This window comes from Aquarana catesbeiana, linkage group LG06 (assembly GCF_042186555.1).
Source record: "Aquarana catesbeiana isolate 2022-GZ linkage group LG06, ASM4218655v1, whole genome shotgun sequence".
Taxonomy (NCBI): Eukaryota; Metazoa; Chordata; class Amphibia; order Anura; family Ranidae; genus Aquarana; species Aquarana catesbeiana.
The window spans coordinates 311,716,809-311,744,104 of NC_133329.1; the positions used below are offsets into that span (position 1 = coordinate 311,716,809).

General features: G+C 42.8%; 1 protein-coding gene across 7 annotated transcripts in view; it reads right to left on the reverse strand.

The window, feature by feature from the left end:
• The window catches only part of AGAP1 (ArfGAP with GTPase domain, ankyrin repeat and PH domain 1), a 593,970-nt gene that overhangs the window by 14,529 nt on the left and 552,145 nt on the right, over window positions 1–27,296 (reverse strand). The window lies entirely within an intron of this gene.

Here is a 27,296-nt window from a genome sequence, read left to right on the forward strand (position 1 = left end):
CCCTTAATCACAGGTCATTAGCCAATCAATTGCACAGGTAGATTGAAGAAACATTTGCTCTATTGTAAAGCAGGCTTTATCTTACTTACAGAATGAAACTGGAGAAGGAACGTAGGACCGCTACACAAAGAGAATGGGAAACCCCCCAGGGTAGAAGCACCCAGTTCTGCCTTATAATTGCACTTTATTGTAGCAGAATTAGTATCCTTACTAGTGTAAAGGGGGAAGCACTACTGTGACTACAGGGGCGGGTGTAGAGAAATGGCTTGGCTTGGATCACAATATTTCTAGGCCCCGCCAAACAACACCTTAAAGCGGGGTTCCACCCAAATTTTGAACAATATCTGTATGTATTCTCTTCCTTGCCTAGATGCTGACATGCTGTTTAAAAAAATTTCAATCGCCGTAATTACCTTTTATTTTTCTATTCTTCTTTGCACTTCCTGGTTCTCCTCCTGTGGGAGTAGGCGTGTTTCTAGCCTCTCCCAGACTCCTGGGAGCTAGTCTCAGGCTTCCTAGGATGCCACTGAGCATGTGCGGGAACGAGCGGTGAATGCTGGGAGCACAGCATTCACCACATCCAGGAAATAAATGCTTGTGGGCTTCAAATGCCCACAATGAAGATGGAAACCGCCTGCAGTGAATAATATAAGTTATTCTTTCCGACGACATCTGACACAGGTGGACATATTACACACAATATGTGAGTATGTAATGCTGAGAAGAACGATAGATGGGTGGACCCCCGCTTTAATGGCCCATGCCACTACTAGGGGCTTGATCACAACATAATGCAGGTGGTAACGTGCTGGGTATACGAGTTGCCATCCATTCTGAGTTGTACCTCAACACAGAAAAAACATATAAATAAATAAAAAAAGGAATTTACACTTGACCACCCTTTTTTGAGCAGGGTGCCCGGGCACCCTGGGGTTTCTTCAGGGGTGCCTTGGCAAAATGCCTAAGGATTGATCAAAAATTGTATACAAGCCAGCAGGTGGATCAAGTCTGCCTTTTAGTTACACAAAGACGCGGGTTTTCGTTATGCACCATTACGACTTTCTAGACACTGGCATCCTAAGCCTTGATGTACACGGGATGTTTTTACAACCTCTCCTGAACGAGGAGAGGTTGTTAAAACGTCCGTTTTGCCATGTTTACATGCCGCGTTTGCATTTAGAAGTGTTTGAAAAAAAATTTTTTTTTTTCAAAATAGGAAAAAATGAAAAAATCCTGTAAACAAAATGCGACTAAATGCGAGTTACCGCGTTTAGCTGCGTTTGTCGCCTGAAACGTTAGAAACTTCGGCATCTGAACTCATTTTTTTGCCTTCAAAGAAAAGCCTATAAACGCAACTGCCTAAAAATGACATTAAACAAACCTGTGTACATGTACACATAAGATAACATTGGCTGAGTTGAGGGGCAGTTGAAAAAAGCATCCAACTGCCTCTGAACGTCCGTTTACCAGCAGCAGTGTACAACTGTACATGAGGCCTAACAATCAATGACGTCATCAGTTAATAAGGAGGATGTCTGTTGCCTCCACAGCATCCTTGTTTGACCCTCCTCAGCCCCTCTCCCTCAGCACTGGGGTGACATTAGCTGAATGATGGAGAGAAAATGAGGGAGAAGAGAAACATTGGAATACTAGTCAGTACCAGTGTGCAAGTGTATTTGTTTTGGAAGAATAAATCACCTCTAATGTTGGGTGTCCTATGTGTGGATGTTGCTGCTTTGTTTACATTTTAAACTAGGGTGCCTTGAGACTGTCCATAATTTTCAAGGGTGCCTTGACTGAAAAAAGGTTGAGACACACTGCACTAGACCACATCACAACAGACAGAAGTGACTTCTCCGTGTGTTCAGTACTCTGCCAAAAATAGAGCAGGTGCGATTTTTCATGCAATAAGGCACACTGATGGCTCATTTGAAAACAAAATTGCCTGCCTTAAAGCAACGTGTGTCAACGCAGGATGTTATTGCATGACATTAATGCTGCATAACTGCTTTTATGGCAATCAAAGAAGGCCCATCTATAGACTAATTTATTTGATTGTAAGTATTCACAAAGCTTGGAGGTTCCTGTAAAAGTCGATCTACAATTAGATGGCAGGTATTGGATACAAAAGTAAAGCCATCTCGGAAATTGGAACAGAATGCAACCTAGGAACAGCTACTTCGAGCCATCCCTGCCAGGAGAACACAGTGATTATTGCTAGCAGCTATAGCCTCTGGCACTCTGGTAATAATCACATGTAATAATCTGGCATGCTGAAAAACAAATGATCGATCGTGGATAGCACAGTCATATGATGGCACCGATCCCCAGATGAAAATGAAATTCAGAAAAGAAAAAAGATGGGGATTTTGAAGGTGCAAAAAATTATATCAGATGCATTCAATAAAAAATATTGTTGTTTTATTTCTTGTCTTAAGGAACAAAACAAAAAATATCTTATATATATATAAAATCAATGGACACAGGCAAGTACAGTGTTGTTATAAAGATGTTGAAACGGGACAGCATACCCGACATGTTTCGCCCATAGATCGAGCTTCTTCAGGGGAGCTGTCCTTGCAGAGGTACAGGCCTTCTGTATATCCAATCCCAGAGCAGTGCTTCTATCCCGAATCAACCAAAGTGAGAGGGGCAGCAGTTCCGTTGCACTCACACCCACGGCCCACTTTCACAGTCAGGGCCACAAGCGGCTGGGGGCCACAGAGGGGACAAAAGGACCGGAATATAAGCGTTGGAGGGATTTGGCGCCGAGGGACTTAGTAGAGCCACCTTGCAGCACTAGGGATAATGGGTAGGCTAGTACTTGGGTGGGCAGTGGCACAGCATGTCCCAAGGGGCTCCGGTAATCTGGCATGCTGGTTGTATCCAAGTTGATCGATGGATCGACTTGGGTACAATCAGCCTGCCCATAGATGATTCGGATTTCAGCTTGTTCCTGCTGAACTGGCCGAGATTCTAACCATCTATATCCAGCTTTAATGTTTACTTGAGATATGCATATGAACAAAGGCAAGTTAAAGTCTCCATGTGCAATATGCAATTATTAGTATACATGGGAATAGTCTTCTTAACCTGAAGTTGGCTTACTGACTCTCTGCAATGACAACTGGTAGGCAGAAACCATCTGACCTAAGCTGCCTATGCTTTAGGTAACACGAGGCAGCTCAGAATTTATTTCATTTCAGCAAAAATTGATCTGGAAATGCTGACATATGCCATGCCAATTCAAGTAAAGTAGGCATTTCACTGATAGGTCCAATCAATGAACCCGTCAGTCTGAATAAGGCCACATAACGCATATACAGCGACTCAAGACATTGCGTTACATATTTCTACCTGTCCTTAAATTAAATATTTAGGAGAAAAGGGAGAGAACGATCGAGGAAGGTATAGGGTCACTCCAATCTACGCACAAACTTTGTGCCTTTCAATCTGCTTTATATGTGGAAAAGTACTTTTATCAGAATAGTTTTTTTCAACAAATGTCAAATATTCTACAAGCGGTAAAAAGCTCTTCTGATAATTATGTGCACCTATTATAAGCTTAGCCTTGTACAGACACCCCTACACTGCTAATTATCACAAGAGATTCATCAGTCATACCACTTATGGAATGCTGGCATCAGTCAGCCAATTAAATACAGTACTAGTAATATAGTGTGTAATTATCAGCAATATTCATGGCTTTTGCCACTTGTGACCTTTAGTCCCTATGTCTGTCTGTCAACGCTATGAGAACTAAAGAGTGACGATGTTTAGTGACAGAAGAAAACGATTCTTCATGGATCAACATGATTTGGCTAAATTCTAACAATAAGGAAAAATAAAAATCCATATCTATAGATCATACAAACCACCACTCCTCGCTAAATAGTGGAAAAAGCCCAAAGTCAAATATTATATATACCATGAAATCTGCCGTAAAAACAACCCCTCAACAGATGACATTTATAAGGCTATCCCTTTTCTCTTATAACTAAGGTTGCACCAATACCATTGTTTTTATCGGCGAGTACGAGTACCGATACTTTGTGGTGCGATTTGCATCAATACAAAATAAATGGGTGCAAATCGCACTGCCAAGAATCGCATGCAGCTTGAACAGGAAAGCAGTACGATCCCTGTCCGAATCGCATGTGATTTCCCCCACCACGCCTGTGTATGTGTATAGAAAGAAAAAATCGCCATCTAGTGGGCAGTTTATTACAAATGTTAGAACTCACATTAAAGTGCAAGTTCACCTTTACAGAAAAATCTGTAAGGTGAACTTACACAGGACCCCCTCCGTCCCGCTGACCTGCAGCGCGGCGATCTCTTGTTCTGGGCTCTGCTATCGCCACCTCACTGGATAGGGGCTTAGAAATTGCCTTGGCATTCTCTCTACTTCTTCCCCGCTGACAGGATGGGCTACGTGGGATCTGATTGTTGGCGCCACCCATGTGATTGTGCCGACCAATTAAAATGCTCTGAAACGTCCCTCCTGATGGGGTACATTTTGGAGATGAAGCCGAGGGGATTTATAAGCCTTGGTCTGGTAAGGCGGCGATAGCAGGGCTCAGAATGGGAGATCGCCGCACTGCAGGTCAGCGGGAGGGGGGTGAGCAGGGGGTATTGTGTAAGTTCACCTTACAGATTTTTCTGTAAAGGTGAACTTACCCTTTAAGTACATATCTGGTCTGACGTTAGCCGCGCATGTGCTCTGCAGGTCCAGCATATCCTGCCGAAACGGAGGGCCCCGGCCACTCACAGCGCCGGAGCCAGCGATCCCAGAAGAAACGGTGGGGGAACATGTCATCTTCCTCAGCAGTAACCAGACACCGCTGCAGGGCTTCATTCTAAGGTAAGGCTCTTATAATGTGCTAGTATGTGATGCATAACAGCACATTATGCTATTGTTTTGGAGTTTTTTTTTTGTTTTTTCTCCGTGGTTTACTACCACTTTAATTTGAGCTCTAACATTTTAATAAACTGCCCACTAGATGGAGCTTTTCCTTTTCTATACACACACACAGGAGTGGTGGGTGAAATCACATGCGATTTGGACATGAATTGCACCACATTCCTGTTCAAAATACATGTAATTCTTTGCAGGGTGATTTGCAGCCATTAATTTTGTACTGATGAAAATCACACCGCAAAGTATTGGTTTCGGTATCAGGAGCATTTTCACGAGTACGAGTACTCCTAAAAATGTTAGGTATCGGCACTGATACCAGTATCCGTGCATCCCTACTTACAACGCTAACTCACTTAGGTATAAAGAAATATACATGTAAAAAATATTACGTTTATTACTAATTATTACTTAATTTAGTATTTTCTACATGTAGTATATTTCTTTATACACTTTTTTTTTTTTTTAGTTTTAAGTGATTTAGTGCTGTAAGAATAAGGGATAGCCTTATATATGTTATCCATGTCTAAAGCATGGTAAATGCTGCATATGTATGTAACAGCTTCACCTGTGGCTGTTCACAGAAGGGGGGGGGGGGGGGGGGCGGTGGTCCTAGCTGCAAGGAATGTGGCCCCAGTCCTATCCTGCCTACAGCAAAGAGGAAGTGGAGCTGGAAGAGGAGATGAAGACAATGTATAGAGGAATCTCTCTCTGCAGGGGGAGACCCTAGTCTATGGCACAGGAAGTGCTTTAGCAGCAACTCTACTGGGGGCTGCATGCTTTCTAAACTGGGCTAGGTTGCTAAGGGTGGAGGAAGTCGAGAGGGAATAGCATTGATGTGGGGGTGTACATGCTACAGTGAGCAGGAGGAAATTTAAAGTGTCTGGTAGGTAAAGTGTGTGCATTTGTGATTATATATATATATATATATATATATATAAAAATTGTATTATTATTTACATACATACATATACAGACAGTATATTGTAAATATAGACACACACACAAATACATCAAAGTTTCTTAGTACAATAAAGAATTATATATGAGAACGTTTCCAGCTTACTGATCTGCGCAGACAGTATATGAGCTGAAAAGTTGTCATAAGCAGAGTGATGGCATGTAGGAGAAGTACGGGGACTGTGTAATATTGATGTGTTTCTGACTCCACTCAGCCGCTTGCCCTGCAGCAGTACGAAGCTCACTTACAGAGCATGCAGGAAGGTGGGAGGTATCTGTGGATTTATGTACTAACAGGGGCCCTGCACATAAATATCCCAGAGGTGCCTGATCAATAGGATCAGTGTTTTGCCAACCTGCGAAATGTTTTATGGAGCACAGAGAACAGCAGAATCATTGATGATTAAATAAAGCCAATCTATTAGCCTTATTATGAGATAGTCGGGGTCTTCTGACACATGTTCACGCTCAATGACTGCTACAGATCACAGACAATGAGATAAAGCAGGCACGCTGCACACCAAAGGATAACACTTTGCACAGGCCTGGAAATCACAATACACAAAGCGGACACATTTAAAATGTGTCAAAGACTGCTGTTTCCTACAAGCTGGTATAAAACAAAATGGTTATACAAATTGTAAATTTTATAACAAAAAACATAACTTAAAAAAGATGCATGCAGATGCTGTGGTCCCATTGTGAATACTGGAACAGCTTGCCTAAAGTTAACATTTATAGCGAGTTAGAAATTGGCTTCTAACCTAAAATAAACTTTTCCTTTTAATTTCTTTACAGCCCACCTCTCTGTTTGCATGCTCAGTTTAAGCAAACCTGCCAGGAAAAAATAAATAAATCAAGGATGACCATGTAGCAAAGAAACTGCAGGGCACATGCTTCACATTGTGGACATGTCAGCAGGAGGCAGAGAACAGCAGTACACTGATCTTCCCAATGACTAGCTGTGCAGGGTGTGTGTCAGCACACTGACCATTGGAGTACAGGCAGACTGTGCTCCCAATTAGAATGCAAAGAAGAGAACTGACCACTCAGAAATAGATTTACTTTCAGTTTGAAATAGGAAAGCAGGGGGAATGGCAGAATCACCAGGTAGTATTTCACACAAAGGAAGCAATGCAAAGAGAACTGGATACTTTTTCATATAAGTATATGGTAACACAGACACATATCAGAAATAAGAATTGTTGGAGTATCATACACTTTAATGTGAGTTATTGATTGTCAAACATCACAACAAGGCCTCATGTACACAGACACATTTTGATCGGTCTGTTTTTTTTTCTTTTTTTTTATGGATTTGAAAACAGCTCCATTATAGCAAATGCCTCCATGCACACGGCAGCTTTTAGATCCATATTCTACAGCAGCATTAAGATTAGTTTCAGTATCAGATTAGATTTTAAAAATGCCCAAATTCCACATCTGCAGACAAGTATTTTTTGGGTATTTGAAGCTATACGCATGTAAATGTTTGTAGTAACATTCACATGCACTCTACTGAAGCTGCCTGCCTCCAAGTAACTTACTGTGCTAGGCGTCAGGAGCTAGAAGGCAAACGGCTCCAGCTGTCCTTTGTTACTGGAAGGCAGGCACCCCTATTGGCTGAGGTTGCTGCTCAGGGACATCTTGTAAAAAATAGTGTGTGATCAGCAGATGCCACTGCCTGCCAGGGTGCCAAAATCTGCTCTCCATACAAAAAAAGCTAAGATTTTAATGCCTGCATTCTGAAATTGAATTTCTCTACAAAGCTTACAGATACAGAGATGAATGAGGGTTTGTTCTAAAGTGTGTTTATTGCTTTTTCAGAATATAAAAATAAATGCATGATTTGAACACAGGTTAAAGCTGTGACTTAAGCTGGCCATAGATGGACTGATTTACTTTCCCGCAACCATGGGTTGCAGGAAAGAAAATCACTTGATTCCATCCCGTGGAGCCATTGTGTCCTTCGATCAACTTGGGTACATTCAGCCTGCCCATACATGGTGTACACCTGTTAGCATCTACTGTATTTGCTGTTTGGATGGCTTTCTAAATGTCAATGTTATAGCTTGTCCCAATTCCTCTAACTGGACAGCTTGGCCAGGTCTGAATGTGTTAGCACTGGGTCCATAATTATATGGCTGTTATATGTAAAATATATTTATGGCCTCACTGTGGCTGCTACGCTCATAATTGGGATTAAACTTTAAATCATTGCAGACAGAGCTAGAAAAGCTCATAAAACAATCTGGCTACAAATAAGACTTTTATGTCCTTTTTTTTGCAACTTTAATTTATTTTGTTTCAGCTGACCAGCAGCTTCACGTTTCTACTACTCACTTTTCCAACACCTGCCTAAGCGCGGGGCTCATTTGTGTCCAGACATTTCTCGGCTGCCCAGCACCTCCCCCCCTCCCCTGATAATAACAGTGCGAGAGGCTGCAAGGAATCTCTGCGGCATTATCGAGAGCGCAGGAAATTGGGCAGCTCGTTAGAGAAGCACAGAACCAATCAGGACAAAATTATGCAGTCATGTAAGAAATAATATCTATTAGGCTAATTTAATCAGTGCATACTTTACAGATGGATTAGAATGCAGAATCCAATTATATCAGACATTGCGGCTACACTGGACTTGCAGCCCCTTATACGAAAGAAGGGGACAAAGGTAGGGGGGAGGCAACAATCGGGAGGTCTGGAGCGCACAGTCAGAAGCAAGACATGCAGTAGATGCACATTAACCCCTACATCGTGAGGAGCTTCTCCAATTATGGCACTGAACTGCTTCACAGACTTTGTTGTCTTTCACGGCAAAAGACATAATAATGGGAAGCCATAATCAGCTTTGTGATAGGGTATAACAACAACTAAAGGCTAACTTCTATTTTGTTTTTAATCAATAACAACAGTGAAGTCATCACTAAATGGAATGAGCAAAAACTGCAAAACATGGCAATGCAAATGTAGGAAATGATAATAAAGGGCGCTTTCACACTGATGCAGTGCGTTTTTTTTCTGCAGAGCAATGTTTGCACATCTTTGGTGTGGATTACCTGTACTTTGCCATAGACTTCTATTAGATCGGGCAGTTTTGGGGAGTTTTCTGAAAGCGCACTTTGGTGCGTGTCCAGAAAATGCACCAACACTGCCCGATCTAATAGAAGTCTATGGAAAGTGCAGGTAATCCACACAAAAGCTGCGGGTACACTGGACTGTACCCGAGCTGCAGGAGAGCCGCACCGCCTCAGTGTGAAAATGCCCTTAAGGGATGATGTTCAATTTAAATGACATTATCTATATTGAAGCTGAGCTAAACACATCAGTTTGATTGATTACTAAAATCGTTATATTCGAGGCATACAGTGAATGATAATTGTCACAGTTGCTTCTACTCTCAGCCAAACTGTCAAGCCATTAAATGGCTGGTGTTATAACTGACCACATGTGCATCACCATGGCAACTGTAGATGAAATAGAGGTCAAGATGGATAGGAAGGTTTAGTTACGCTTTACCTTTAACCTGAGCATTTTACTTTATTGACAACTAGCAGTGATCACAAACCCAAAGATCAACTTTTTTTTTTAGCATAGATGATACTAAATTTATCAAGGCTGTGAAGCTGATCACATATCTGCACACTTTTATATCAGACATGTGCTTGACTGGATAGCAAAAAATAATTTATTCAGCTCTAAAAAAAAAAAAAAAAAAAAAAAAGGAACGATTTAGAAAGATTTGAGAAGGGGAAGAAGTGCAATATCCCCACCCACATCTTAGCTGTTATTTTAGTATTGTAGGTATGACATTTGCTGTAGTAAAGATGATTATTGGCAGAGCTACAGTAAAGAGCTGCTCAGGTCTGGTGAAAATTTGGCACAGGGGCCCATCATACAAACACAATCAACAGCATATTACTTATCCCTTTCTTGAAATGGGACACAATATTACCTTGGGCTGCTAACCTGCCTTATGAATAGAACAGAAACAGTTGGGTAATCTGCAATTGATCATCTCTTTCTGATTGATCTCCTCTAATGGCCGATAACTGCACCCCTCTCCACTGTACAACGGTCACATGTCTAAGGGCAAGTTCCCACCTTTGCCGTTGTGTTGTATAAATGTTGCGCTTTAGATGCCTTTTATTGCAACCATATGAAAGATGCTGTGGGCAGGATTTTTTTTGTACTGCATCTAAAATGCACTGGTGTGAATGGGCCTTAAATCAACGTCCTGAAGGTCAGGTGTTCCTGCAGTGCCAGATATACTCCACTACAAGAACCATAAGAGCCCATTCACACAGGCGACTTTGGATCCGACTTGAAGTCGCCCCAAGTTGGGCAACATGATAAAATCAATGTAAGTGAATGAGAGCCCTCTTAATACACACTACTGAAGTCACTCCGACTTCAGAAAAGGTTCCTGTACTACTTCAATCCGACTTCTAGGCGACTTGTACTCATTGATTTCAATGGAAGTCGCCTCCAAGTCGGATCGCCATTCATAGTGAGGCAACTTTACAGGAACAAGAAAGATGTCACAAGAGCTGATAAGCTCTGATTGGCCACTTGTAAGTTCCCTGTCCTGGAGGCGACTTCAAGTCGTGTTGTAAGTCGCCCCAAGTCGCGCTGTGATTCCTACTCAAGTTGTGTCCAAGTTGCCTTCCAAAGTCGCGTTGCCCCTGTGTGAATGGGCTCTGACCACTATGGATGCGATATGGTACAGCCGTAACCAAGTAAAAGGGCAATTTCATAAATCGTGGATATTTTTTATTATTATTCCTAATTAGTCAAAAACGAAATTATGCTGGCCACAAATATACATCCATAAATTCAATGATCCAATTGTTTTGCTAATCTGATTATGATCACTTTTGACATCATTTGCAGACTCAAACTGAAGAGAACAATCAGATCAGTTAGGAGACATAGACCATTTTTAAGATGAATTTGCAGTGTATGGAGCAGCTGACCAATTCTCGAATGTACACCTAATTTTAGTTTTTTATCTCAATAAACTTTTGCTAGTGAATGTGATCAGACTTGTGCAGGCAAACTTTGTGCAGCACCAAGTAGTTATTTCATATATGGGGTCATTTAAACCGTTGGGTGGTTGTGTGAGAAATTGACTTATGATCAATTTTACTTTTAAAGGAAAAAACATCATTACAGCAGTTTTTGTTTCATCATTCTAAACTTTGACACATTTACTTTAAATATTGCAGAATTTAAGCATGTAATAATCATTGTAATAATCATTTCTCTACACATAAACCTCCTAATGTCAGGATCAGAGATAATTCTAATTCATATGGAGACAGTTATCGCTAGCAACACAAAAAGGTTTATAGTTAGACAAAATTCTCATTTTATAATGTTTTCAACAAGTACCAACCTTAAGAGCTCTGCTGTAAATTTATAAACAGTCACCTGTGACTAAAAAATAGTCTGTAGGTAATGTGTTTTTGTTGTCCTGGTCACCTCTTATGCCCTGGGAAATGGAAAGTGACTGATACAAAGAGCACTATCTGCTGTGTAGTCACTACAATACATGCACTACTTGCAGAACTAATTGTGGCCACCAGATGGCTCCTTCTTATCTTTCCTCAAACCCAATCGTTACTATTTTAATCTGTAGCCTTCTACTAATGCAATAAAAGATATGTTCCTAGTCTATTTTCAGCCTTTTCAGTATTTGTTCTTGTACATAAGCAATGCTTCCTATATTTAACACAATGACTACAACTGAACATACAGGTCACTTTTCAGAAATGCGTTTGCAAAATCCCAAATAATAAGTAAATTCTTCCTAAAAGCGAATACAATTGTCAGGGATGTTAGTGCCAGTTCAAGCCCAGAATCGCACAGGAGTGCGCTATGCGTTTGTGTGCGATTCACATGCAGTTCTGTGCAATTTCAGTCCATTGATTTAGAATGGGCTCCAATCGCACCACAGCACCAGTGAATGCACTACTTTGGAAACTCACTGCAACCAGATCACATGGTACTTCTGTACTTTATATCCGGTGCCGGCAATCGCACTGCGTTTGTGACCTGTGTTTGGGGTGTCATTAACTTAATATTGGCACCCGCTGCATATCACAACTACAGTGCATTTTGAACCCAGTGCGGGAAACAAGTGGTGAGAAAATATATATATTTTTTATAGTTGTAGTTTATTAACATTATTCTTGCATTTCATTATGGTATGTTCATTGTTAAAGGCTTGCCACATTTATTCACAATATTGTCACCAGAACAGAAACTGAATTTATGTAGTATGCTTTCTGTGGAGCAATTTATGGATATTTATTCCACTTTTGGGGGGGTCAGAGGTTGAGAAAAGGGAAGTTATATAGGGAAGAGAAGAAAGAAAGACAGAGGAGGGCTGATCCTTAAAGCAGAACTCCAGCTAAACAGCAAATTATACAGTTGAAGTGTGCACAAACCTCAGTGAAAATCCCAAAGCTGGACTGCAGCCATAAACACTTTCTTATAAATATAGTCAGCAGCCACAAATCACATAAATACACTGTGTGCGCACAAAATGCTTTTTCCAATCCAGTTTTTACCTTGTTACCAGTGATGATGTTGACATCATTATTGTGATGAACATAATCTGTGCAGAGAGCAGAGATGTGGGAGTGGCCAGCAGGCTCCACCCATGACAGGCCTACTACAAATAATCGCAGGAGGGGGCGGAGACGAGACCAGTCACCCTGCACAAGTAACCAGAGCAGCAGCGACCGGTCTTTATTACAGGAAACTCCTGCATAGAGGTTCACACTGGATTACTGCACAGATCTGGAAGAAATACACAAAGCACACCAAGATTCAAGTAAGAATACACATACCTTGTGTATTTAGATAGTATTTGCTGATACTGGAGTTCCACTTTACTATGGTGGTGTGTGACCAGGGGCGGACTGACAACTCAATATGAGATTATGGGGCCCCCAGGCAATAGGAGAAGATTATGGGGCCCCCAGGCAATAGGAGAAGATTATGGGGCCCCCAGGCAATAGATTATGGGGCCACACAATACATACAGTATACACACACAGACACACAATATACACACACAGTATACAAACACAGAATACACATGCACACACATTTTTACATACTGTCCCTGGTTTTATTGAGGCTGGCAACCTTGATGGGGCCCCTTAGTGGCATGGGGCCCTCAGGCCATGCCCGAGGGCCCGAATGGTCAGTCCGCCCCTGTGTGTGACCTCTCTCATGTGATATGTATCGCACTGGGGACTGTCTGACATGACACATTTGTATTGCAGCTTACACAATGCCTGCAAAATGTCCTTTCTTCCAAAGTGCAGCATAGTAGGGCCTTAGAACCGAAGGTTTTTTTTTACAAATTTCATATCCATAATAAAAGCAGGATTATTCCTCATTTTGAGAAAGTGGGCAGTGCCATGCAAATCATTCCTTTATACCCCTGGACCACATGTATACCCAGAACTGTATAGCATAGATACAGCCTACTATCATAGGTCTATGTATTCCAAACTGCATATAGCCATTTTATGTTCGCTGGCCATCATCAGTGCAGTGCATAGAAACAATGACTTCTAAGGAGTAGGGCTTTGGGACAAATTAATGATATGCATGGCTCCTCCCACTATCTCACAAGGAGGGGGGATAATCGCCTTATTTTTGGCATTGGTGATGGAATAAAACAAGTGTATACCTTCATCTGGTGCTTCATTCCTCTGCTCTCAGCATGAATCACTTCTGACAAGTTTTCCTGACACCAAGAGAAAAAATTTGACAGGGAGGGACCTCCAGCTGACTGACAGCCTCAGCTTTGTTCCTGTGTGCTGTGTGAAGGGGGGTGTCTCACTTTTCTCCAATCAGTTCTCAGAGCTTTCCTCACTGAACTCTGCAGAGTGTAATTCCACCTCTCCGCCCTTTGTTTTTTGACAATTTAGACAAGCTTTATAAATTCTGGATTTTGAATGGATGTAGAGAAGAGAAGACTGCAGATAAACAGGAACAACTTCTATAGGAGGATTTGTTTAATCGCTGTGTATCACCTGAGGCCAGTCACTTCACTGGGTTGTGAAGTGAAGTGAAGTGACTGGCCTCAGGTGATACACAGCGATTAAACAAATCCTCCTATAGAAGTTGTTCCTGTTTATCTGCAGTCTTCTCTTCTCTACATCTATTCAAAATCCAGAATTTATAAAGCTTGTCTAAACTGTCAAAAAACAAAGGGCGGAGAGGTGGAATTACACTCTGCAGAGTTCAGTGAGGAAAGCTCTGAGAACTGATTGGAGAAAAGTGAGACACCCCCCTTCACACAGCACACAGGAACAAAGCTGAGGCTGTCAGTCAGCTGGAGGTCCCTCCCTGTCAAATTTTTTCTCTTGGTGTCAGGAAAACTTGTCAGAAGTGATTCATGCTGAGAGCAGAGGAATGAAGCACCAGATAGAAATTACACTTAGTGCTCTTAATTGAGACAAGTACACACTATAGAGGGATATGCTTTGTTTAAATTTCATGTCTGAGGTTTACAACTACTTTAAGTGAATAACATTGATTATCTCATTACAATGGCATTTGAAAGTCAGTGGGATATCTTAGCAAGCAAACATGTTGTCCCTGAAGTTGATGTGTTAAAAGCAGAAAGAATGGGCATCACAGTTTGTTGCGTATGGGCCTGCATAGCCGCAGACCAGTCAGGGTGCCAGTGCTGACTCGTGTCCAAAAGTGCCTACAATGGACCACGTGGCCTGGTCTGATAAATTAATCGCGTTTTCTTTTACATCATGTGGATACGCTTCAGTCCTTTCATTCATGTGGATGTTACTTTACACATACCACCTACCTAAACATTGTTGTTGACCACTTCCCTGATGGCAGGGGCACCTTTCAGCAGGATAATGTGCTTTAAGGAACACAGCAATGAGTTGAAGGTGTTGACTTGGCCTCCAAATTCTCCAGATCTCAAACCAATCAAGCATCTGTGGGATGTGCTGGAAAAACAAGCCTGCCCCATTAAGGTGCCACCTTGCAACTTACAGGACTTAAAAGGATCTGCTACTGACGGCTTGGTGCCAGATACCAGAGCATACCTTCAGAGGTCTAGTGGTGTCCATGTCTCAAAGGGTCAGGGCTATTCTGGCGCCAGAGGGGGACATATTGAACATCAGGTGGGTGGTCATAAAGATATGGATGAGCGGTGTATAGTATGTTCCCTTTACATTTCTTGGCAATCAGAATTCTGCACAAACTGGTCAGACATTGTGGGAAAGCACCCATCCTCTAACTACAAAAGACTCCACAAGAAAAATATATAACATATTAGTTATGATTAAACATTTTAAAAGACATGTAAACCCAAAGCGGATGCTATTCAGTTCTCTAAGGGCCCTTTCACACTGGGGCGGCGTCGGGGGTAAAGCGCCGCTATTGTTAGCGGCGATTTACCATCGGTATTTGGCCCCTAGCGGGGCAGTTTTACCCCCCCCGCTAGCGGCCGAGAAAGGGTTAAAAACCACCGCAAAGTGCCTCTGCAGAGGCGCTTTGCCGGCAGTATAGCCGCACCGTCCCATTGATTTCAATGGGCAGGAGCGGTATACACTCCGCTCCTTCACCGCTCCAAAGATGATGCTAGCAGGACTTTTTTTCCCGTCCTGCTAGTGCACCTCTCCAGCGTGAAAGCCCTCGGGGCTTTCACACTGGAGACAAAGCAGCGGCACTTTCGGTCGGTTTGCAGGCACTATTATTAACGCAATAGCGCCTGCAAACCGCGCCAGTGTGAAAGGGCCCTTAATGCACAGTGTATTACACACAGAGCCATGGGCAGGCTTCCTGATTCACACAGACACCTCCAGCAAGAGCGCATGTGACTGTGCAACGCAGGAGAGCCACTGGAAGCATTACCACCCAATCACAGGAAGTGTCCGCACAGTGGCCTTCATGGCAGGGACACAGCAATTATTTTATTGACTGGTGCGGCTTTAAAATGATTGTAAGTTACTTTTTAAATTACAACATGTTAGAGACTATATGAGATTTAAAGCAGAACTCTAACCAAAACATAACAAAATAAAATAAATGTCCCATTAAAAATAAAATAACAAAACTAGGGTTTGCCATAATATTCATCTTTAGTCCTAAGATTTCCCCCACAGTCCATTTTTCTGCCAACAGATGTCCACAGTCTGATGGCTAGCATCATTCAACTCACATCCTGGACCTGCTCCCAAGCTATCACTGGACAGTAGAATGAGAAGGAGCACAGCCATGAGCTCATCTCCCTGTCACTCTGCCTTCTCCTATCAGCATGCATCTTGTCTGCATATGAACGGATTGGCTCCTTGTGCTGCTCCTTCCTTACAATCCAGGTTAGTGTACAGGGACTGCAAGAGGCTGATCATCAGGCCACATTCAGACACTTTCACTGCTTTTATAATAATAAAATAATCATTAAGCCCTGGTTCACACTGGTGCGGCTTTGAAATCGTGACACTTCATCGCAATTTCAAAGCTGCAGATCAGTGCGATTTGCTTCTCCGATTTCATTGCAGCTCGGAACTTCATTTAACAGAAGTCAATGCAAGTCAAAATGAAATTGGAACAAAATAGTGCAGGAACTTTCTTTCAAAGTTGCTGTGACATGAGTCGCAGCAATTTGAATGTTTCCATTGCAGGCAATGGGGTGAGAGACTTGTCATGCGATTTGGAGCTGTCAAATCACATGACAAAATGCAATGGTGTGAACGGTGGCTTAATGATATAATAATGAATACATAGGTGAATTAGTTCAGTTCTTTCGTATCTCTCAGGAGTTCCGTTTTAAAGTGTTACTAAACCCAGGACCCTGCATTCACTATATACGGTCTCCAACAGTACACAGAGCATGGAAATGCAATAGTTTTAGCAAATATAAATGGCTAAATACCTTTTCTCATCAGCAGTATATAGCAGTCTTGTGACTTCTATTAGTGTCCAACAGAGCACTGGTTAAAGCTTGTAGGAGGAATTTTCATTCTCCTGATTGTCCTATGAGGCTGCAGGAACTCTGACCCTCTGTCTGGACAGTGCTGATTGGCCCGGTGCTGATCACATGCACTCTCACAAGAAAAAAAAAAAAACTCTCTAGTAATACACACCAAACTGAGCATGTGCAGCTTGTCCCCAAGGCTCTGTACTATCAGGAGATGGTTTGGGGACAGTGGAAGATGGGGAGGATCAGAGAAGACCGGATCAAACAGTCTTTTTACACAATGCAGAGGATTAACCCCTTAGGTTCCACAGTGAGTATAACAAGCATGCTTTACTGCATACACAGGCTGATTTTACTGCTGTGGGTTTAGTAACACTTTAAAGTAGTTAAAAAAAAAATATATATGTATATGCATCTGCTCTGTGCAATGATATTACACAGAGTGTTCCCGAGCCGCCTCTTCTGGGGTCCCCCGCTGGCGATCTGCTCCCATAGCAAGCTGCCTATAATGGGGGCAGATATGCGGGCTCACTCCCGAGCCGGGGTGTGTGTGTTCATAGCTTCAAATGGCATTAGTCTGGGGAGGATAGAAATCTTCCAATGTACTGGTACACAATTTTCTGTACATGGCCAATGATACATCATTAGAGATATATAAGGGGAAAAAAACCCTGTAAAAATGTGTCAATGAAAGATACTTATACCCAATCATAACAATGCACAATATGAAGAACTGCGTGCCAAGCTGGTTGTGTATGGAGTGAAGGATGGGCCCTGAGTGATCGGCCCTCGTAGCTGTTTTCAGCTCCTTACAAAAGTGTCTGCATTTGTCTCATGTACACATCGCTATCCTAACCTGAAAATAACAGTATTGTGTTACAAGTGGTGGAGTGAGGAGTTAAGTATTCCGGGCAATGGCCCTCACACATCAGGACAAAAAGCTCCTCGCACACAGGGGCATTTCTCATTACGGACACTGTGTAGGAATTAATCAAGGTGAAAATTGCAATCAATCTCCTGCTGAGAGGAATGGCTGGCAAACTGTGCCCACGTGATGCACACATTTGCCTGTATAGGCTTTAGTGAATCAAGTAGAAGCTGAGAGCAAAAGCGGGCAAGTTCTATCTTCTAAATGGTGCCTCTGAAGGCACAGGTGAGGAGACTAACATGTCATCCTGTTTAATGTTGTGACCTGTATATGTCAAACTGACACTATCACCAGCCTTGTACTGTGGCACCCTGTACACAGAGGCTGGAAGAAATCCACACTGCATCTACTGAGTGCTTCTTATTCGTGATACAAGATAACCAGTTATCACCAGGACATAAGGCTCTAAAATAAAATTTTAAATCAGAGCTGTGTGGGATTTACACCAATCAGCCATAACTTTATGATCACTGACAGGTTTAGTGAATAACATTGATTATTGTATTACAATGGCATCTGAAAGCCGGTAGGATATATTAGGTAGCAAGTAAACATGTTTTCTCTGAAGCTGATATGTTGAATCCTGAAACATTAGGCATTGCAGTTTTTTGTGTATGGGTTTGCCAAGCCAAGCGTGTCCATGCTAATCCGGGTCCACAGCCAAATGCGCCTACAATGGGTATGTGAGCATCAGAACTGAGCCACAGAGCATGGAAGAAGGTGGCCTGGTCTGATGAATTACGTTTTTTCTTTACATCATGTGGATGACCGGATGCGTAGGCATCGCTTACCCGTGGAAGACATGGCACCAAGATGAAGTACGGGAAGAAGGCAAGGCAGTGGTTTGCAGCGTGATGCTTTGGGCAATGTCCTGCTTGGTCCTGTAGTTTATGTGGATGTTAATTGACACATACCTCCTACCAAAACAGTGTTGCTGACCAAGTACATCCCTTCATAGAAAGAGTATTCTCTGATAGCAGTGGCCTCTTTCAGCAGGATAATGTGCCCTGCCAAACTACAAAAATGGTTCAAGAATGGTTTGAGGGGATAACGAGTTGAAGGTGTTGACTTAGTACCCAAATTATTCAGATCTCAATCCAATCGAGTGTCTGTGGGATGTGCTGGAAGCAAGTCTGACCCATAGAGGCACCACCTTGCAACCTAAAGGACTTAAAGGATCTGCTAGTGATGGTGCCAGATACCACAGCATACTTTCAGAGCTCTAGTGAGATCTATGACTCAATAGGTCAGGGCTGTTTTGGAGGCAAACATGGGACTTACTCAATATTAGGTGGTTGGTCATAAATTCATGGCTGATCGGTGTATATTTGCCCCCTTAATTTTCCTACTGCTCGAATCTCTTGAGTTGGGGAGAAAGTTAACCTGAGGTCTAATTACTTCTGCCTCTCAATCCCAAGAGATTTTGTCACTAGGTGCCAGATATAGTTTGATGGACATAGAGGTGTTTATACTTACCTAAAACAGCCTTCAAAACCTTTCTGTTATGAATTTCGTGCTGTTCTGACGTTGTATTAGCCCCTTTCAACCTTTGGCACATTTTTACTTGCCTTGACACTACCAGGATGTTTCAGATTAGGGAGGTTGCTGACAGTATGGGCAGGAACTTCTAGGTGCCTGTACATTACACCTACAGCTGTTTAAACCACTTTGTCTCGAAAAAGAGTACAGCAAAACCTTGGTTTGAGAGCGTTGTGCAAGACGAGCAAAATTTTTAAATACATTTTTACTTGATATACAAGCGATGTCTTGATACACAAATAGCGTCATGTCACAACTGAGTATAAAAGAGAAGAGAGGCGCCTCTAAGTGGAGTAATATGTTTACATTTAATAAAGGTACACCATTTAGCAACTCACATGGTTGATGATTAAAACAGGCACATCTAAGTATGCAGGCACCTGGAGTAAAGCTGTCAAAATAGACCATCCTCCACATCCCCATCTACGTCATCCCTTCCACGCTGCGCTCCACAAGCGGTTCAAGCCACGCTTTCAGATCACTCTACTGCAGGGTAGTCTTCCCGGTGACCATTGCAGACTGACAGCGAGAGCCGGCGGTGCAGGAGATGGTCTAAGTGGGTGCCTGCATACTAAGATGTGTCTCTTTTAATTGCTACACTTGGAGGCACCTCTCTTCTCTTTTATACTCTGTAGCTCCTGCTGGATTTTGCTTCTAATCCCCTTGTGGAGGCTGCCATTTGTAGATGGACATTTTTTGGTTACACAACCTATCACATTGCTATAATCTTTTTATATGGACCATAAACTGACGGAGTTATGAATAAATGTTTGTGGAATGAATCATTTGAGTTTCCACTATTTCTTATGGGGAAATTCACTTTGATATACAAGTGCTTTGGATTACAAGCATGTTTCTGGAACGAATTATGCTTGCAATCCAAGGTTTTACTGGATCTTTAAAGAGAATGTATTGTTCTGTATGTATCTGAAAGCTTTCTGAAGGCTTTAAAGCGTACCTTTAACACACACGACTAAGTACATACAGTATCTCACAACAGTACACCCCTCACATTTTTGTAAATATTTTATTATATCTTTTCATGTGACAACACTGAAGAAATTACACTTTGCTAAAATGTAAAGTAGTGAGTGTACAGCTTGTATAACAGTGTACATTTGCTGTCCCCTCAAAATAACTCAACACACAGCCATTAATGTCTAAATCGCTGGCAACAAAAGTGAGTACACCCCTAAGTGAAAAAGGCCAAATTGGGCCCAGCACTGCCTTAACCCTCTTGGACATGGCATTCACCAGAGCTTCACAGGTTGCTACTGGAGTCCTCTTCCACTTCTTCATGATGACATCACGGAGTTGGTGGATGTAAGAGACCTTGCGCTCCTCCACCTTCTGTTTGAGGATGCCCCACAGATTCTCAATAGAGTTTATGTCTGGAGACATGCTTGGTGAGTCCATCACTTTTACCCTCAGCTTCTTTATCAAGGCACTGGTCGTCTTGGAGGTGTGCTTGGGGTCATTATCATGTTAGAATACTGTCCTGTGGCCCAGTCTCTGAAAGGAGGGGATCATGCTCTGCTTCAGTATGTCACAGTACATGTTGACATTCATGGTTCCCTCAATGAACTGTAGCTCCCCAGTGCCAGAAGCACTCATACAGCCCCAGACCATGACACTCCCACCACCATGCTTGACTGTAGGCAAGACACACTTGTCTTTGTACTCCTCACCTAGTTGCCGCCACACACGCTTGACACCATCTGAACCAAATAAGTTTATCTAGGTCTCATCAGACCACAGGACATGGTTCTAGTAATCCATGTCCTTAGTCTGCTTGTCTTCAACAAACTGTTTACAGGCTTTCTTGTGCATCATCTTTAGAAGAAGCTTCCTTCTGGGAAGACAGCCATGCAAACCAATTTGATGCAGTGTATGGTCCGAGCACTGACAGACTGACCCCCCACCCCTTCAACCTCTGCAGCAATCCTGGCAGCATTCACTGAGTGGAACCTGTCCTGTTAAACCGCTGTATGGTCTTTGCCACTGTGCTGCAGCTCAGTTAGGGTGTCTTGGCAATCTTCTAGGCCATCTTTATGTAGAACATTTTTGTTGCCAGCGGATGTCTGTAGATTAAGCGATTTTAGTGTTAGGCTTTAACACCATAAGCTTGAATGACAGTCTGCCTGAGCCACAGAAAAATGGTGGAACAAAAAGCTGTTTTTTCTTTGAGGACCATCAGGAAAGACAGGTTAGTCTTTCTAACAGGAGAAGTAAAACTGCTAGGCAAACCCACAGCATGATTTACATCCAGGTATCTCCTGATGAACTGAAGCCAGGCAGAGGGACAGAACAACCATGTGCTGGTTGAGGTGAAAGGCCAAAACTATCTTAGGAAGGAAGTGTCTCAACACCTCCTTGTCACTGTGTAAGACAAGAGTTCTTTACAAAATAAGGTCTTGCATAGGTGATGGCAACAAAAAGCAGAACCTTGTGAGGGTAAAAAATGGAATATCCCTTATAGGTTTAAAAAGTGTTTAAGTGCAGAGAGAACCAAAATTCAGTCCCTAGGCAGTCACAGGGGAGCCACATGGGACACAGATCAAGGAATGGGAAGCCAGCCGTCCCAACCCTTGATGGTGCTATGGGTTAAATGCTAATTCAGGCCCACTTGAAAAAGCCCAGAATTCATCCCACAGATAATTTCCTGGGATGAAAATTACTTGCCTCACAGCAAAAAAAAAAAAAAAAATGTGCCTTACATGCACAGCGGAAAACCATGTAGGAAGCAGATCTTCTACATCCAAATGAGCTCAAGAGACCAGAATGTGTCCATCAGCAGTCTGATCAGGCTGGAATATCACATCTGCCTAGGTCAGTCTGAAGATACGAGGATCACTAGAATGCCCTCCATTTTTATCCTGCGAAGCAGATGAAGAAGGAGCATTAGGGAAGAAAAGGATTAGGCTTTACTACTGATCCCACTGAGCAGCCGATGCTTGGACTAGAGGGCCCCTGTACCTGCAAGGCAGATGAAGGAGGAGTATCAGGAGAGGGAAGGCCTAAATCAGGCAGTACTGATACCATGGAGCCACCAGAGAATTCACTGCTTTCACTACAGCACATGTGTCAAACACAAGGCCTGTGGACCGAATCTGGCCCACCAGACTATTTTATGTGGTCCTAGCACCTCTCCTGCAGCTGTGGCCCCCCCCCCCATCTCTGCACCCACCTTGTGTCAGCAGAGAGGACAGAACTTCTCCACCAGATTCTGCACTTCTCTGTGCAGCTGTGGAGAGGCTCGTCTTTTCTGCCCATCTCAGCAGTCAGAAACAGAGAGGAGGACAGAACTCCTCGCCTATGCCTTCCCTGGTCTCCGCATTCAGCAGACTCCAACAGCTGACGCCAGTCTTCCTCTGGTCCTCCTCCAGACCCTGCACTTTCTGCTTCCCAGCTCCACCCCTAGCTTCTTCTCAGCAGCAGCACAAGGTAAGGGGGTGCACTGTAATGTAAGGGAGGGTGGGGGACTCTTGACAATAATCTGATGTAAGGGGGGAGTGGCGCTCTGGACATCTGCTTATAATTATTATGAGAATAATACAACTCTATGGAAGTTAAACAGGGTCGCACACCACTGGTATCATCGACAAGAATCTTTATTGGAGACTGCTCAGACAGAACACCATGGCAGATACAGAAAGTCTGCCTGCCATATGGAGCATGAAGCTATGCTTAGAATAGGATCCTTTCCACCTCTCTTGCCTATTTCTGGTTCCTCCCTAACAATTCAGTTGATGTACACCACCTCTGCCGTCGTGCTATCCGATTGTTTCAAATTTGAGGACTCTCCTGTCGTGGTGTCCAGCGCTGCAGGGGCAACCAGACTTCCTAAAGTTCCAGAATGTTATTCGGGAGATGAGATTCCTCTAATGTTAAAGTTCCAAGGTGTCCAGGATGACTCCTCTGTCTAACAAGCTGGCATCCATTGTTAGGCTCTTCCAAAAGATCAGAGGGCAGGACAAGCCAGTGACAACCTGATCTTCAGTGCCAGATGAAATTGGCCTGTGGAAGCACTGGACACACACAATGACAGGATGATGTGTTGTATGGGTCTGGTGTGAAAATGGGCCTGCCTCGAAAGAGGCTTTCATCGTCCCATTGCTCAAATGCAGAAGCAAAGAGTCAGACGACTCCTGGACTAAATAATCTAAGTATGAAGAATCAGGAGATTCACGGAACCTCTGGCACGAGCGATGTTTTGGATTAGACCTAGATAATTCCAAGTGCTGTTTGAAGGCTGATGGTTCAGAACCCAGCGAACATCTGCAACATCTGGATGGTCTTGGCTACATTGTTTGGCCGAAACTGAGCCGATTGTTTCCTCAGCAGAAAGTCATATAAATATCCCATAATAGGGGATGCCCTGGGAGTGCACAAGGCTAATATAGGGCCAGCACCTTGATCAACACCCTACGGTGCAGACGATAGGCCAAATGTCAGAACCAAGGAGAGCTCCATGTATCACTTGTGATAAGAGTGGCAGCACAATGGTGCGAATACAACGCCTGCGCACTCCCTCAGTTTCAACGTCTTCTACTGTGAAATGCGTGGAAAATGGCACCCAATGTTTCTAGTAGGCTGGTAGTTCTCAGTGCTCAGCCTACTCACAAAATATGTCTGTGCCACCGCTCTGGAGCTTGAAAGCACTCTGTGGCTAATTTAGCCAGCACACTCTAATCTGGAAAGCGTCACAATGCAGAGCTCAGTGCCCATGAGTCACAATCCAGGCTAGTCCCTGATCAAAAGCTATTTTTTGGAGTTATCAAACAGATATCACAAAACTCTTTCAACTGTATATTTCACCGATCAAAGGGGGCAAATAAGAGAAGTTCTTTGTTTTACATACACTTTAAAGTTTTTTCCTGTGATAATAACTATTAATAATTTTTGCTATAGTTTTAAATCTAGGAGGTAAAATAGCCATTCAGTGTAGTGTAAGTTAGACAGCCTGAATGGTTAAAGTATAAATCTGTTTTATAAAAAAAAAAAAATAAATAATAATTATTACCCCTCCCCTGTTTAGTGTAGAGGGTTGTAATAGATAGGAACACTTATCTTGCATCCTTTTCCCATTGCAGTTGGAGGTCCAGTTAAATCCTCTTCTGACCTGGAACATGAAGGGGGTCCCACGATGTTTTAACATACAGTGCAGGACACCTGGACTGTATGTTATGTGATGGTGTCAGTGAAGGGGTGGCCATACCACCAGCAAACTTCCAGGACCATGGAGTACGGTTAGCAATAAACTCTATCATCTAGACCAGGGGTCTCAAACTGGAGGCCCTCCAGCTGTTGCAAAACTACAAGTCCCATCATGCCTCTGCCTGTGGGAGTCATGCTTGTAACTGTCAGCCTTGCAATGCAACATGGGACCTGTGATAAGCATGTGAGGTCTTACTGGGGAAAAAAAGGTTAACAGTCACTGGACGTGAACGTTGAGTGCAGCCTGTGATACAAAACTCCAGTAATCACATTTGTTTGATAGGTTAATATTACAAGACAAAAGGATCTTCATCTATCTGAACTTTTAGCACCCACATTTTCCAAACCCTGATGACACTGTGACCCCCATCAATGAAAGGGTTAAAGCAGTATATGCTTGCATCCCATCCCCACACAAACACAGCATCTGCTGCCCCTAGACAATCCAGCTGTCCAAACTTTATTGGCAGCAAAATGTCAGATTCGTGCGACAAGTGCACAGGCAACAATCACATGCAATCACTCCAACACACATGACACACGGCACAGGCAAGGCTTCCTAGTCTAAGCACAGCAACGGGGGCACGCTGATCCGGCACAGCCCGTCTGACTCTAATACACCTTGAGTTGCAATTAGTGGCCCTGTCATTTTCGGCCGCTGCTGCCAATTAATTAAGCCTGTCAAACGGAAAAACAGCGGCACTCACAAGATAATTAATATCGGGAGAGACGCGGCAGCTCGGAGCTGCAAGAACGTACCCTGGAGAAGAGGAGAGAGAACGAGGAAAGACAAATAGAAACCAGAGGAGAGACAGCGCGAGACATACACTGTTGAAAGACAGAGACATCTAGGGAGCAATAGGAGACCCAAACCCAAGAATAGGAAAATAAGAAGAAAAGAGTAAAAAACAATAGCAACCATCAAGAGGAAAGGTCAGTATATGGTTACTGGAGAGTCAGAATAGCTAAAGAAAGCCAGAATGAGAAAATATTTTATTACAAATAATATATCAAGGCAAACACCAACTCAAACGTTTTATACACAGAGGGATTGTAGATGGGGAAAAGGACCCTACAAAGTATTGAACAGAGTATGATGGAGCAGGTTGTGTGAAAGAAGAGAAGATAGCACAATGCAAGAGGAGTGATTGGTACCAGCAAACTGGCAGAGAAGAAAGTTAAACTGCCCTTGTTCTAATTGTTAAATTTGATGGTCCGTGGAGGGGGAACGCTCTGATTAAAAGCTCCCCACGAGCCCGGCAGCTTCTCGCAGTCTGGGCAGCTGCAGTGTCAGAGCTGGGGAGCTTATTCATATCATTAAGCCCCAGAGAACTTAATTGAAAGAAGAGCCAGGCCTGGACCTTGACACGCAGGAGGTCAGAGTAATTGCTGCCGGACATATTTAACATTAAGATAATCAGCCTATTAATTACCCTTCGGATCATTAAATCAGCCAGTTGCAAAATGAAATTCCTGCCTCTATTACTCAGCTGAGAGACCACAGGGCCTCCACTCACCATCTATCAGTTTGAGGTTGAGCCAGAGAGAGAGAGAGGGGGGAGAGGAGAGAGCGCTGGAAGGAGAGAAGACACAGGTGAGTGAGGATAGTGGGAGAGAAACAAGGTGTGCGAGAGGCTGGCGTGGGGGAAAAAGGTGACCGATGACTTAACGATGCGACCGAACAAGACAGATGTCAGATGGGTGGCAAAACCAGAGAGAACGGTAAGGCTATAACCTATGCCATGAGGCTTCGAAAATATCTGTCTCAGTCTAGCCTTTCTATTTTCAGCTTTGGATATAAGAGACCTGATGCCACAGTGAGGTGAAATGGAAAGGGTTAAAGCGACATCAAGACAAGAGCTGGCCCCTTGGACCATAGTGTGGAGATCACAGCCAGCCATGAGGTCCTGATTACAGCAAGTTAACGAGGTGAGGTGACCCTGGCTGGCAGAGACAAGGAGCCAGGGTAAGTAAATAGGGGAGGGCAGGCGAGGAGAGGACTGGGGGTGGGGGGGCTGCCTGCTCTCCACTTAGCAGGATAATAAAGGAAATCATCCTTGATTATCAGTGCTAATTTGGACACTGCCGGTAGCTTGTTATGCGAGCTCTGAGTAGCATTTAATTAATTCAATTGCTTGTTAATGGGGGAAGTGACATGTGGGGAGCAGATGGGTCTATGGGTCAGTGTAGGAAGAGTATTGTCCTGTCACATAGCCTCCTGCTCCTCTCCCAAACCATGAGTTATATCTGTGTGTGATGTGTCCCCAGCATACACCACTTGTGATTATTTTATCCTATATTTTACAATGTAACACATCTAAATAGTGCCGGGACAAAACACTGCAAACAGGAAACACAATTTTACTTTAAGTGCATTATAGATTTGTAATCAGTGTCGCACCTTTTCTGATTGTTTTTTTTAAGTTGTCATCTACTGTTTATTCAATCTATAATTATATATATATATATATATACACACACACACATACATATATACACACACACATATTTATATATATATATATATATATATATATATATATATATATATATATATATATATATATATATATACATATATACACACACACATACATATATATAAATCAGATTTTATAGAAGATAAGCCATGCATGTTTACAAATTTTTCCTAAAGTTACTTCTGTATAAACGGTAAACTATATCTGCGATATTAGCCACATTTGCAATACATGCCTTTATTCAGTGGTGCAGTGCAATATCCTTGAGTAATCAATCAGAACTAG